The sequence below is a fragment of the Schistocerca americana genome, chromosome 5 (assembly GCF_021461395.2).
Source record: "Schistocerca americana isolate TAMUIC-IGC-003095 chromosome 5, iqSchAmer2.1, whole genome shotgun sequence".
Lineage (NCBI taxonomy): Eukaryota > Metazoa > Arthropoda > Insecta > Orthoptera > Acrididae > Schistocerca > Schistocerca americana.
In genome coordinates this window covers 403,774,047-403,788,518 of record NC_060123.1, presented here as the reverse complement: position 1 = coordinate 403,788,518, position 14,472 = coordinate 403,774,047, and the positions used below count along the sequence as shown (strand labels likewise).

The 14,472-nt window shown below is 40.0% G+C and overlaps 1 pseudogene; it reads right to left on the bottom strand.

The window, feature by feature from the left end:
* Positions 1–829: 829 nt before the first annotated feature.
* On the bottom strand, positions 830–947 carry LOC124617427 (annotated as a pseudogene).
* Positions 948–14,472: the final 13,525 nt, after the last annotated feature.

The window sequence follows — 14,472 nt, the reverse complement described above, 5'->3', positions numbered from 1 at the left end:
GCAATCATTTTTTGGCAAATATTTTCAACGTACGGCCACGTCAGTTTTACAGTTCTGTTATTAATATAGGTACAGAATAATACGGATATCACCGCCTTTTCCCTCCCGGCGCCACTGTGGCAGGTAGATAGTTCCCACACCAGCAATGGTTCTTTCAGATAGTAAGTGATATGTGTACCAAGTTTCGTTGAAATCGATCCTGTGGTTTAGGAGCAGACATGGAACATGCGTACATACACATGCAATGACGTACACGTACGGACATATGGCTCTTTTTATAAATATATAGATCAGACTCACTAAGATATAGATAGTGGCGATCATCGATTTCGAGTTATTTATCAAAGAATATTCATATTGTAACATTCCTGCTCGGCTTGCGGTAATTTTTCTTGTGTCATAATACCGCGAAAAGCGTCACTGTCCTTACGAAGTCTTGTATCCATTATAATCTATAATAACTAAAGATTAAGATATTGGATTATTACTGTAATAGATTGACACCTGAACGGTGAAAAAAAGAGCAGTTTAGACACGACAGTTTAAAAGACGCCGAACTTCAGTAAAAGGATTATCTTTTAGCAAAACAGAAAATATAGTACTGTGAGCGATTTTTTTAAATTCTGTCCGAACAGGCCATGACGGACCAACGACACCGACCGGCCGCCGTGTCATCCTCAGGCCACAGGCGTCACTGGATGCGGATATGGAGAGGCATGGGGTCAGCAGACCGCTCTCCCGGCCGTATGTCAGTTTACGAGACCGGAGCCGCTACTTCTCGGTCAAGCGGCTCCTCAGTTTGCCTCACAAGGGCTGAGTGCACCCCGCTCGCCAACAGCGCTCGGCAGCCCGGATGGTCCCCCATTCAGGTGCTAGCCCAGTACGACAGCGCCTAACTTCGGCGATCTGACGGGAACCGGTGTTACCACTGCGGCAAGGCCGTTGGCAGTGTTAGTTATACTAGGGTTAATAAGTACTCTTTTTTCGTCTCTTCGATTCATCAGTCTTCTGGCTGATTTGATGTGGCTCGTCACGAATTCTTCTCTTGTGCCATCCTCTTCATCTCAGAGGGGCACTTGCAACCTACGTCATCATTTATATGGTGAATGTATTCCATCTTTGTTTTCCTCTACAGTTTTTACCCTCTACAGCTCCCTGAGGTATCATGGAAGCTATTCCGTGATATCACAAGAGATTATTCTTCCATCCTGTCCTTTCGTATTGTCATACGTTCCTTCTCTCGTCGATTCTGCGGAGTCCACCTTACCTTATCAGTAGACTTTCTTCTGTAGTATGACATCTCAAATGCTTCGATTCTCTTCTGTTCCGGTTTTCCCACAGTCCATGTTTCACTGCCATAGAATGCTGTTTCCCAAACGTATATTTTCAGGAATTTCTTCCTCGAATTGAGGCCTACGTTTGATACTAGTAGATTCCTCTTTGCCAGGAATGCCATTTTTGACAGTGCTAGTCTGCTTTTTATGTCCTCCTCCTCCGTCCGTCATGAGTTATTTTGCTGCTTAGGTATCAAAATTCTTTCATCTTCTTCATTATCACCAATCCTGTTGTTAAGTTTCTCTCTGTTCTCATTTCTGCTACTTCTCATTACTTTCACCTTCCTTCGATTTACTTTTAATCCATATTCTGTTGATTCCGTTCAACAGATCCTGTAATTCTTCTTCATTTTCACTGAGGATAGCAATGCCATCAGAGAATCTTATCCTCGATAGCCATTCGCCTAGAATTTTGATTTCTCTCTTGAAACTTCCTTTTGTTTCCGGCATTGCTTCTCTGTCATATAGAGTGAACAGCAGGGGCGAAAGACTACAACCCTACTTTACGCCCTTTTTGATCCGACCACTTCGTTCTTGGTTTCCCACTCTTATTTTTCCCTTTTAGTTCTTGTACACATTGTTTATTACAACTTATAAGTTATGATATGTCTGATAACAGTTTTATTTATCTGTCTGTAAGCTATGCGGATATTCTGAACACAAACTCCTACAAAGACAACGTAAGTGTTACAGGGAAGTGCTATATTAAAGCAGGAGAAACATATTTCTCTCAATCCAGGACACTGTTCTCAAAAATACCATCAGATAAGTATATGGCCGAATTATGACTAGTTCGCACAAACAATGTTATTCTAAAGATCGTAAGAGGGGTGTTTTTTTAGAGCAGGTCTGTATAGTAAGTCACGGCTGCTGTCATAACTGAATCATCAGGGACGCCGTAATGGAGGGTCACCCACCAGTCCCGATCTCATCGTTGCAGACTGAGGTAGGTCATGTCCATCACTGCCGAATCGCACAGGGTCAATAACAGCTCTGTCTGCCGTCCTAAGAGCTCCTCCCATCATAGTCCATTGACTGTAAAAATACTGCTTATTAACCAGATTTCTTTTTACCAAGCGCCGCTGGATATTCCTCGTAGGTAAAAATTAGTATGCTGTAGAAACGTATTCCTTCCCACTCTCCATGCAGAATCGATGGGATGATCCGCCGTTCGTCAGACATTTTAGACCTGGGGGTCTGGTACACGGTACTGAACCAAGACTGGGAGACAAGGTTGATATTTACGGTTTCTAAAACCATCAAAACCATCAACTTTTCCAGAGGGATTCGTTAGTATGTTATGAATATCTGCGAAAAAATCTAGTGACAGTAATACTGATAATGCAAAGGAGAGGTGGTGGTACAGATGTCTATAAGGAGGTAATATGTCGAGCAGACGCATATTAGGTGGTTGAAAACCTAGTGACCCTATGTTACCCAAAGTGCTGCCATCTTTACTCAGTCTTGTTTTCTGTCATCGGTACGAATAATAGTCATCCTGCGTTTCCCTTACGAGTACAGAAGATGACGCGTGAGGAAGTGGCAGATACTCAGACAGGTCCATGTGAGGTCTAAAACACGAAATACCGGGATGTAAAGTAGAAATGGGTGATGTGTAAAGAGTCACACATATTTCCAGGTTGAATAACCGGTGATAGAACTGTATTCCTATAGTATAAATTATTTAATTTGGAAATGTACATTCCAGGGGGTGATATATACAATAATAGCTAAGTGACAGAGATATAAAATTACTGAGATAGATTGACGTGGGATCAACTTACCGCGATCCGGAGAACTGATGTTGATGTGACGGCGTGGAAGTAAGTCCACATCCTGTAAAATGGACTTACAAGGACGAGATAAAATACCAAACAGGTTACAGGGTACTGACAGTACTGACGATGCACATCCTGATGACTGTCTACTCGTCGTAAGAAAATCAGTATGGAAAATTCTAGTGAGAGTAAATCTGAGAATGCAAAGAGCAACTGTGTATGTGCTCTAGAGGTTCTGGTTGGCTGTGATATAGAATATATTATGCCTTCTGATTCGTATGGGAGACGTTATTTGTCGAGCAGACCTTTACCATTGCCTATTAAAGTTTTCGTATACGTGTCCACAAGATCATTCTGGGACTCGACTCCTGGGGGTGAATAATGCTAGATCATATGGTGTTGGTCGTGACGTCTTTTCTGGTTATGACTTAAGTATTACATTTTAAGCTGGATGTGTGCGTGGTGGGGAAAACTGTAGTTTTACTGGATTATTCGGTAATAGTAGGATGTAATACCTCGACACTCCATTTAAAGAAAAGTACAAGTCAGGACCTATAATGTTTTATAAAACAATGCGCTGTATGCCTATAGTTTAAACGTGGAAGTCGGTTAAACGAAACAGCCATACTGGCAGCCGAACTAACGATGGAATTCAAAGTTACTCCGCCAGATGATTGAAAATCCTTTCCTCTGATCTGTTGCTTACTATAGAGCCAAGACTGAGGGACTGCTTTACTATGCCCTCGCCGCTATGGATGGCAGAATCATGATCCCTTCAGATATGCTGCGATCGTGTTTTTTAATGGTTATCCGAACTCTATGTCATTTGTAAGAGTATCATTCGATCATGAAGTATTCTCTTGATTTTTTCAGAACACGAACAGACACGTTTCTTATGGTACCATGTGCCAATCACAAAAACCAGAGCTAAAGAGAGAGCGAGAGGGAGAGAGAGAGAGAGAGAGAGAGAGAGAGAGAGAGAGAGGAACACGTCTATCTCTACAGCGTCTATTTTCCCTTATATTACGTTGCCTGTGAATCTTCGTTCTCAACCATGTTTTCAAGCATGTTGGTTCATCGTACCAGCAACAAGTCCAGCATTACATTAGCGATTTTTCGGAGCAGTCATCCGCTTAGTAAGGAGTGTGTAACAGCGAAAAACTAGTCACTGCTATGAAGTTCGTCAGCAACCTTACAATACACATCGGATGGTTATAGCTCTTTTTTCTTCTTCGTGGCACACACTGCATGAATCTCTCATGTGATATATCGATCGTAATGTAACACCAAATACGTTGCCACAACGCTTTTTTTAAAAAAAAAAAAAATGAGTCCCATCACAACAGCAAACATGATTCAAGTTACTCCATATTGTCTCAGAACGTTCTTCTTCTAGTACAAATGACTTTACAAAATATAGCTGTGCAGATAGACTCTGCAACCGTTCCTCTCAGAAGTGCTACGCATCGACATTCCCGGATTTGACATTGTTATCGACAACATTGTGTTGTCGCGTCTGGAATGATATGTGAGAAGTGGGCTCATGGCTGACTCTTAACGTCCAACATCTGCTGCTGTTGTTGTAACGAGTACAAGCAGCCAGTGTTTGGCCACTAAATAGGGCTTTTTTTGTTAATAAAAGAGACGGAATGTAAAGAACTGTGCAAGGTTCTGAGAAAGAGCATGAAAGATGGCATTAAAAAGTATGGAGAAGAGACACTGAATACCAGTTTTGAAAATAAATCTAGTTTAAAGATACCCAAGTGAAAACTTATGGCTGGGAAGTATCAGCTAATAGCGTTAGACACATTACAGATAAGAAAGAAATACTCTAATATATTGAATCTTTTTATGGTGACCCGTACAATCAATGATGATATCTTAATCATAGGCGAATTGGATGCCTTTGTTTCCGAAATCCAAGAAATAAGTGTATCCCCCTCAGGAGTCAAACAGGCTATAGACAAGATGAAAAAGGAATTGCTCCGGCTAGTGATGGCCTCTCAGTAGATATTAGATATTTTGAAGCTGTTGGTGACGAATCTATAAAGCATTTAGCTAAAATATTTTCGTATTGTTTGCACAGTGGAAAATTACCAGGAGATTGGAATAAATTCAGAATAATTTTAACACGTAGGGTAAGTAAGGTAGTACTTAAGATGTATACTATCGGCCTATCAGCTTCCTGTCCATACTGCACAAAGCTATTACGAGAAATTTGACTACCAGACTGAGCACTACACTTGACCAAGGCCAACCCACTGAGCAGGCTGGGTTCCACGCAGGGTTTAGTACAACTGACCATTTCCTCACTCTACGCGAAACAATCATTAGAGCAAATGAGAAACGGCTACCTCTTTGGCTTGCGTTCATAGACTTTGAAAAAGCATTCGATTCGATCAATCAGTTAGCTGTGTGTAAGTCTCTAACAGAACAAGTACCCCAAGTTTTATACAACATACACAAAACCTTCACAGCGTTTGTGAATGTAGTTGAAACAAATGAATTTCCCATCGAAAAGGGCATAAAACAAGGTGTCTCTTTTGGCCAATACTCGAAAAAGCAATGTCTAAAATAGATTGGAAAACAAAGGGAATCCAAATTCTAGGAAAGAGATTAAATAATCTGAGCCTCGCTGAAGATATTGTACTACTCGCAAATAGTATAGAAGAACTTCAAATACTGGTTAGTGAATTTGTGTCAGTCTGTTCTGAAGTTGACCTAAAATGAGCTACGATAAACTGTGGTGAATGAATGGACACCGGAGAGAAATATATCTTTTGGATATACGAAATTTCAAATTGTCGTGGAATATGTCTGTCTGGGTCAATTGCTAAATACGAAAGAGACCTAAAACCAGAAATATTTCGACGTATTAAGTTAGGCTGGAAAGCTTATGGAAGATACTCCTCAGTTTTAAAGTTCAAGATGTCGGCCGAGTTGCAGAAAACGGTTTTCGATCAATGTATACTGCCAGTAACAACTTAAGGCTGTGAGAAGTGAAAGTTAAATGAGTTCATTGTCAAGAAATACTAGTAGCCCCATGAGGAATTGGGAGAAACAATGCTGGGCTACACAAAATGAGAGAAAGAAAGCAATTGATATCAGGCAGACGACAAAGGTCAGTGACATAGTGGAAAGAGTGAATAGACTGAAATAGCAGTGGGCTGGTCATGTCGCTCGAAGAAAAGACGGCATGTGGCGAGAACGAGTACTAGATTGTAGTCCAATTCAAACTGTAAACCAATTTACGAAAACAACCCAAATGGAAGATCACCGTACAGATGAGACTGTAAGGTGTCAGGCAAATCCAACACCTTCCATGAAAACCCTGACACGATAAGCAAATCCAGTAGTATGTCACATAGCTCCGAATAAATCGTGACATTAAATTAACCAAAGTAATACGAGTAACGAGTGAGCAAATGGAATACCACAGACTAACAAAAGAATGCCTAAATGCATGTCATACCTTCCCACCGTGAGACAGACGCAGTTCCGAGGGGAGAAACGAGAACAGAAGCCGAGAGCAGAACCATGTTAAGTTAGAAGGCCCTACGATAAGGGACGGACACCCACGTCGCCAGCTAACCGCTACGACCACACCACCCGCAAGTTTTTAACGTGAGACTTTTTCGCGTCTCTGTTACTTTAGGACCACCCCCCAGCCCATGTTAAAAGCTAGAGCCCTCCAGAAGAACTGTATAGATCTTACGATAACACAAAAAGGGGTACACCACCCGCAAGTTTTAGCGTGAGACTTTTTCGCTTTTCTGTTACGTTAGGACCACCCCCCAGCCTATGTTAAAAGATATAGCCCTCCAGAAGAACAGTATAGATCTTACGATAACGCTAAAAGGACCACACCAGCTGCAAGTTTTAGCGTGAGACTTTTTCGCGTCTCTGTTACGTTGCAAACTTTAAAAACATTGCCCCACCAAGAAAAGTATAACGTTTCTCATTGGATAGATAGAATTTTTGTAGGCAGAGCTTAAGGTTAACATTGAGACCCTGATTGCTCAGATGAAAACACAGCCAGATAGCTTTTTTTAAACCAACTTCGGTAAATTGTAGTAAGAAGAAGTTAGGAAGGAGTTGCTTCCGAGAGGGCGAGCTGGACGGAGCTGCGCCGGCCGCCGCTCCCTGACGAACACCTACAAGGTAATGAACGCACGCGATGCCGCATTTTTGAGTGCATAAGGCTTCACTCAGAACTGCAGAAGTCTCATCTGTTACATCCCCTTTACGTAATACTAGTGTCGATCGTCAATTAAAGCTCATGGTGTTCACATTTGCCACTTAAAGTAAAAATCTGAAACGCGATGATTTTTCTGTTATATAGTCATTGGGAAGCCACATCAGCCACTGTAATTTACGACAAGTTAGATAAGTAATTAAAGATAATTGAGGGTCACTGTAGACCATTTTGATAGTTTTGTGAAACTTAATTTAAACCTAGATTATAGATGTGATATGATATAGGTCATCCTTCGATCCATTGTAGAACTTGGAAACCCACTCAAGGAATATTCGTTCACATTTTTGTTGAATGCTGTTGGTTTTTACCATCCTGTATTAAAACATTTCCTTTTATCAATAGTGCAATTTATAAACAATGTTTCGTGAGTAGAATAAAATTTCCAATGGTAAACTTAACTGATTTTCGATGTTCTTTTACCAGCTAACTAAAAATAGGAAATTTAGTTAGTATTAAGATTCCTTTACAGGGAGTGCAGTGGAGCTGACGCTGAAATCATTAAGTAGTTAGTTATATCATCGCTAGTCTCACTGAACTCTTCTGAATTCCACATGTCATGTGTGGTCTGACGTCTCCTTACCAGCATCAAGTCCCAGGTTCAAACTAGTCAATTCCCTAAAAAAAAAAAAAAAAAAAAAAAAAAAAAAAAAAAAAAAAAAAAAAAAAAAAAAAAAAAAAAAAACGCTCAGAGCGTTGTTGCGCGAAAGTGGTAGGGAGACACGATATAGAACAAACAGACACCATGCTGAATGTTTAGAAAATGGCGATCCTGCCAGGATGCTAAAATACCATGATTGAAGGTCGACCACATGCCTAACTAGGTCAGAAAAATATCCTGTTGAAAAATTTTCGTAATAAAAAAAAATTGTTTTTGAACGTTATAAATAGTCGAAAACAGTAGCTGAAGCGATAGATAGTAAGAAAGTATTCAATAGATAGACATTCTAGCAGAGAAAATAGCATAATTAAGTTATGAATTTTAAATATTGTTAGAATTAAGTTTTCTCTCCAATGCAAGCGCACAGGTGGCGGATACATCGTTGACAAGTTGGTTCTGACCCAACAAGTAAGTGAATGGTTTGTCAAGTCGTGTGAACAAAAAGTTTATGAACGCGTGAGATCGTATGAGCGCATGTTGGCTCGAAGTAGGGCGCGTGAATTGCTTTTAAAACAGAAAATAAGGGATTCGGAAAGATTAGCAATGGCAGATCGAGACCTTGACCGAATTGAGGTAGAGACCCAGCATGAAAATGGACAGAGAATAGAGGACAGTACAACAGACGATGCAGTATCGCGAGAAATATGACATATAACGCACCATAACGAGGATAATGTACGTCAAGGCATAGAAAACGTAAGTCAGCATACGACAGAGGAGCAGGAAAGTAGAGAGACAGTCGATGAGGATTCTAACTTGCGTCTTGAATACGTAGAACCCATAGTACAAGTAATCAGAGCTCCCTCACCACAGAGTACAAGGAATGCGAGCAGAAACGTGTCACAGCACAGTTCAATGCAATCGGTTGTGAACCAACACTTGGGCGAAAACACAGAGCGTAGGACGTCGGAAGAAAACGCAATAGGACCCACCAACCTGGCAGATTATTACAACAAATTACGGAAACCATGACAAGGCAAAATAAAGACATAGCGAACCAAATTCAAATTCAGAATGCAGAAACCACGAGACAAATGCGTGAGATTAAAGAACAAAACAAAAAAATTCAGTTACACCTAACTCATATTGAAGACGAGGCAAAAGAATCTCGAGAAGTGATAGGAAACTTAATAACAGGTTACAATCAATTGAGAACAGACATTGACAAGGTACAAGAGGACGTACAAACATTGCGTAATGACACTCAGGACGAGATCAAAACATTACGTAATAACACCCAGGGAGAAGTCAAGAAACTAGATAAACAGATAAACGAAATTACTAGACAAGCAGCAGGTACAGAGCGTGAAGTTGTTGAAAACAGTGTGTTACACAAACGTATCACGAAAGCAGCGCTGAAAAGATATGATAACCGCATAGTCAAAATAGAAGCGCAAACGAAGCGACAATTTCAGAAATTGCGAACAGAGTTGTTGCAAACCATTGAAGAGCGTAGTGAACAGGACCGAACAAGCACAGAGTCTGCAACCACATCCGTATCTGTAACAGCACCGGAAAACAAGCAATTAACGAAGATATTACACATTTGCGATTCCAATCACAGGCGGAAAGTAACATACGTGAAATCAGACAGCCTGCACAGCAACAAACATGTTTCGAAATTCTTGATGAACAAACGTCATCACAAACACATACGGAACCACAAATGTATGTTTCAAGACAGTTTGGATCGTGCAATGAAGCAGCAAGGTTAGCCAGACAAGATACCGAACCAATACCTGACAATGGAAAACCAGGTCGCGAAGAGTACAGTGCAATGCATTCAGCTACACGTTCACAACCGATGGAAGAAAATTATTGCGTACCACTCCAACGATATTACGCAAGGGTAGGCGAAAATTACAGTGGACAATATCCAATGGATCTACCACAACCGGAAAGAACGACGGGAGAAATGATCAGAAACAAAAGTGGCGAAGAATCGCGAATTTCATATGGAACTATGACGAAGTACGACAACGATCATTTCCTCACAGTCAGAAAATTTCAACACTTTCGCGAAGGAAACTCATTACATCCACGAACTTTTATTGATCAATTCCGAGTAGGATTACCAGAACACTGGACGCTAGCACACAAATTAGACTTTATATGTGCACACATGTCAGGAACAGTCGCAGAAACCATGCAGAATGTTGCAGCGACATGCCGATCGTGCGAAGATTTCAGAGAGAAGTTTCTCTCATGATATTGGTCCAGCGAAGCACAGAACAGAGTGAAGTACGAATTATTACAGAACCCATATTTTGAAAATTCAGAAGAGGAGAGTCCCGTGAAATTTTTCGAATTAATGGCAAAGAAAAATCAATGCTTAGATGTACCATACAGTGATGGAGAGTTGATTAGATTGTGCGCGATGAAGTTACCATTGAAATACCAGCAATCATTAGTAGGTCGCGGAGGCAATGACGTCGAGGCATTTAAAGGTATTCTAAGGGAACTAGAGTTCATATTTTCTGAAGATGACGCAAGAAAAAGACGAAGCGCACGTGAAAACGAAAGCAAAAAGCAGTGGAATCCACAAGACACAGTACGAAGAAACTATAATTACGAACCATGTGATAACTTCGCACCAAGAAACGACAATAGATTTCAACAAAGAACCGGTTATGGATTTAGAAGAGAATATGGCAATAACTATAATTCACCCAGGAACGGCAACAACTATTACAGAGGGAATAACGACAACCGGAACGGGTACTGGAGAGCCAATAGACCGACAAATTATCAACAAAGAAACCACTATCAACAAGCTGAACAAGAAAAGAGAATAAAGATAGAAGAGGTGGAGGTAAGACCACCAAAACCCGATAAACGTTCGAATTGACAGCTAAGCGCCCATGCCAAAGAGAACGACGCACCGACCCAGGACAACTGCAGCACCTTGAACAGAGAAGTAAAAATCTTATCACGAGAAGAGAAGAAGGAAGAAACAAATCCGCAGGGACCAGATGAAAACGAAGACAAGAAAATAACAATATCGTGTTGGGACGAAATTAATTGGGAGAATACTGACGAGGAAGATGAATTACCAGAAGCATGCACAACGAATGTAGGAGGAAAGGACGAAGTAATGAATATTGCAGAGCTATTTGAGATGGAAACCAGGGAAAGCGAATTCAATAAGGATAATGAGCAGTCGACAGAAGTTGAAAATAAGTTACGAGTGGGCACACAACCCAACGTATATAATGAAGGAAGTTATGAAGCGATAATTAGAGCATTTAGATGCGATTGTGTGGAAGTAGCGGCGAAGAAGGAGAAGATAGACGAGGATGAGGAAAAAGTAAGGATGTTGAAGAAAGCGTAAATGAAGGAAGAAATAGAGAAGAGGAAATAAAAGAGAGAGAAGTAGCAGTCGCAGCTTATCCTACAGAAAGTTCGAATTCACAAGGGAAATTCCCGAAAAGATTCATGTATGATTCAGTGGAGGATTCGTTGATGCAAGAAGAAGAAGAACAGAACCAACCCTTTCAAATTGATAGCGGAAGTGAACTGACTGCGATCTCAGAAAATTTATTCATGCAGTGTAATGCCAATGAGGAATTGCCAGTTCTGAAAACACGTAAGATTAAAGTAAAAGGTCCTATTAGAAACAATGCTGCGGAAGTTACGAGACAAACAAGGTTAACTCTTTCGTGTCAAGGTCAAAAGATCGAAGCCAACTTCGTAATTATACCTAAACTAACTGTAGATTTGATTATAGGTGCACATTTTTTAAATGAGAGACGAGCGATAATAGATATGGGGAAAGGTAGCGTAACATTCGGGAATGTCACACTTCTCTTTGAGCAAAAGCTAAAATTAGAAGAAATACCAGTTATAAACAAACAATTAAGAATGATGCGAGATAAAGAGGATGAAGAATTAGAATGGTATGCACAAAAGGGGGAATCGCTTCAACTCATGTTAGAAGTCCATAAAGAAATCGACGAAAAATTGCAAGAAGTTCAAGGTATATCGGAACACAGTAAAAGAGAATTAGAGGGTATTTTACGAGATAAAGCAGAGGTATTTTTACCTAAGACTGGCAGTATTAAACACTTTCAGTACAAGTTTGAAGTAAAACAGCACAAACCATTTAGAGTGCCACCCTATACAATCCCATTAAGCTACAGGAATAAAGTATTCCAGGAGATATCTAAAATGTTAGATGACGATATTATTGAACCAGCTACCTCCACATATAACAGCCCGCTCCATATTGTACAAAAACGAGATGGGAGCATCAGGTTAGTGCTTGATTCCAGACAGATCAACACAATCATAATCACTGAGACAGATCGCCCAGAAAAATTAGAGGAATTGATACAAAACTTCCACGGTGCTAAGATATTTTCATCAATTGATTTACGGAGTAGTTTCTGGCAAACAGAATTGGCCCCAGAATGTATAAAATTTACAGCATTTATCGTATTCGGTAGATGTTACCAGTTTAAACGATTGCCATTTGGTTTAAGCATATCATCAGCAGCGTTTATTAGGGGATTTAATATTATACTCAGTCCTGAAATTTTACAAAAAATTACTTGTTATGTTGATGATGTGATTATAGGAGAACCCTCTTGGGAACATCACAACGACACATTAAATCAGTTTTTACAGATCATGAAAGAGCATGGGGTCACAGTAAATATAACAAAATCCAAATTTGGAATGCGAGAGGTCAAATTTCTAGGACACATAATTTCAGAGAAAGGGGTAATGCCCGACCCAGAAGAACTAACGGCAATCAAAGAATTCTGTACTCCATATAATAAGAAAACTCTCAGAGGATTTCTAGGTCTCACCGGATTCTACAAAAAAATTATTTGGATCGACTCTCTCGCAACACCACGCCTATGTGCATTGACTGGAAAAAACACGCCATGGGTATGGGATCAACAAGCCAATGAAGAGTTTTTAAAAGTGAAAAACGCACTAACAACAGCACCGATTTTAGCACATCCTGATCTAACACAAAATTTTTGTATGGCCACTGATAGCGCGAAAACAGGTTTAGGAGTTGTTTTATTCCAAGAATACGAACAGGCAGGGCTAAGATCATATAGAACAATTGCATTTGCCAGTCGGGTACTCACAAAAAGCGAGAAAAACTATTCAGTCACGGAGCTGGAAGCATTGGCCATTGTATGGAGCTTCCAACGTTTTCGATACTTCCTATTCGGAAGAAAAACAAAAGTATACACTGACCACAAAGCATTAGAATTTCTGTTATCCGCCAAACTGACTCATGGGAGGTTAGCCAGATGGATGTTAATACTACAAGAATTTGACTTCACTATTACACACATACCAGGACCAGCGAATGTATTAGCAGATGCTTTATCACGATGTACACAGGGTGCATCCAATAACATAGGTTTGGAAGCAGCAGAAGACCAGTTTACAATGTACTATATGAAACAAGTACCTTTCGAAAACTATATTACGACAGCATTGAAAAACATAGGCAAAGAACAGGACAAGGATCCCGAAATACTAGGAATCAAACACAAGTGGAGAAGTAAGGATTTTCCAGACATTCGACAGTACTATCTCGTAAAAAACAATGTTTTACTTTTTAGACGAAATGTTGCAACGAATGAATGGTTAATTTATATCCGAGATGAACTAATTAATAAGTACATATGGTATACACATTTAAGTAATGGCCACTTTGGACCAATGAAACGCTTTTTAAAAATAAAACAAACAAGCCATTTTCCTAATATGGAAAGACGAATTAGAACAGTATTAGTCAAATGCAAAAAATGTATGAGGGCTAAACACGTCACTTTCCAAACCAAACCACCTATGTTTCCAATAATCCCTAAAAGATTAAAACAAATAGCTGCAACAGATTTGATGGGGCCCCTCCCATGCACAAAAAATGGATACATTTTCATATTTGTCGTTTTGGAACTTACTTCTAAATATGTTACCTTGACGCCATTAAAATGGGCAACAGGTCTCACTATAAGTAAAGCATTTAGACAAGATTTTCTCAGACAAGTAGGTCGAGTGGAACGAATAATTTCGGATAATGGCCCACAATACAAATCAGTGCAATGGCAGAACACGTTAAAACAACACAAAATAAAACCCATCTACATATCTAAGTACAAACCTAGCGTAAGTCCAGCAGAACGATCTATGAAGGACATAGGCACTTTATGCCGATTATATGCAAGCAAAAGACACAACACTTGGGATATATACCTTAAAGATTTTCAAGAAGTAATAAATGAAATGCCACATAGCACTACACTACTACCTCCAGTTACTGTACTTAAAAATATTGAACCCCCAAACATAACCAGAGAAAATGTTAGATTTCCTATTGTACCACGTAGACAGCACAAAACAAGTCATAGCAACAGCACTCTCCAACATCAGAAAGGCAGCCATTAAAAGAAAAGAAAGAGGAAATAGAACAGCAAT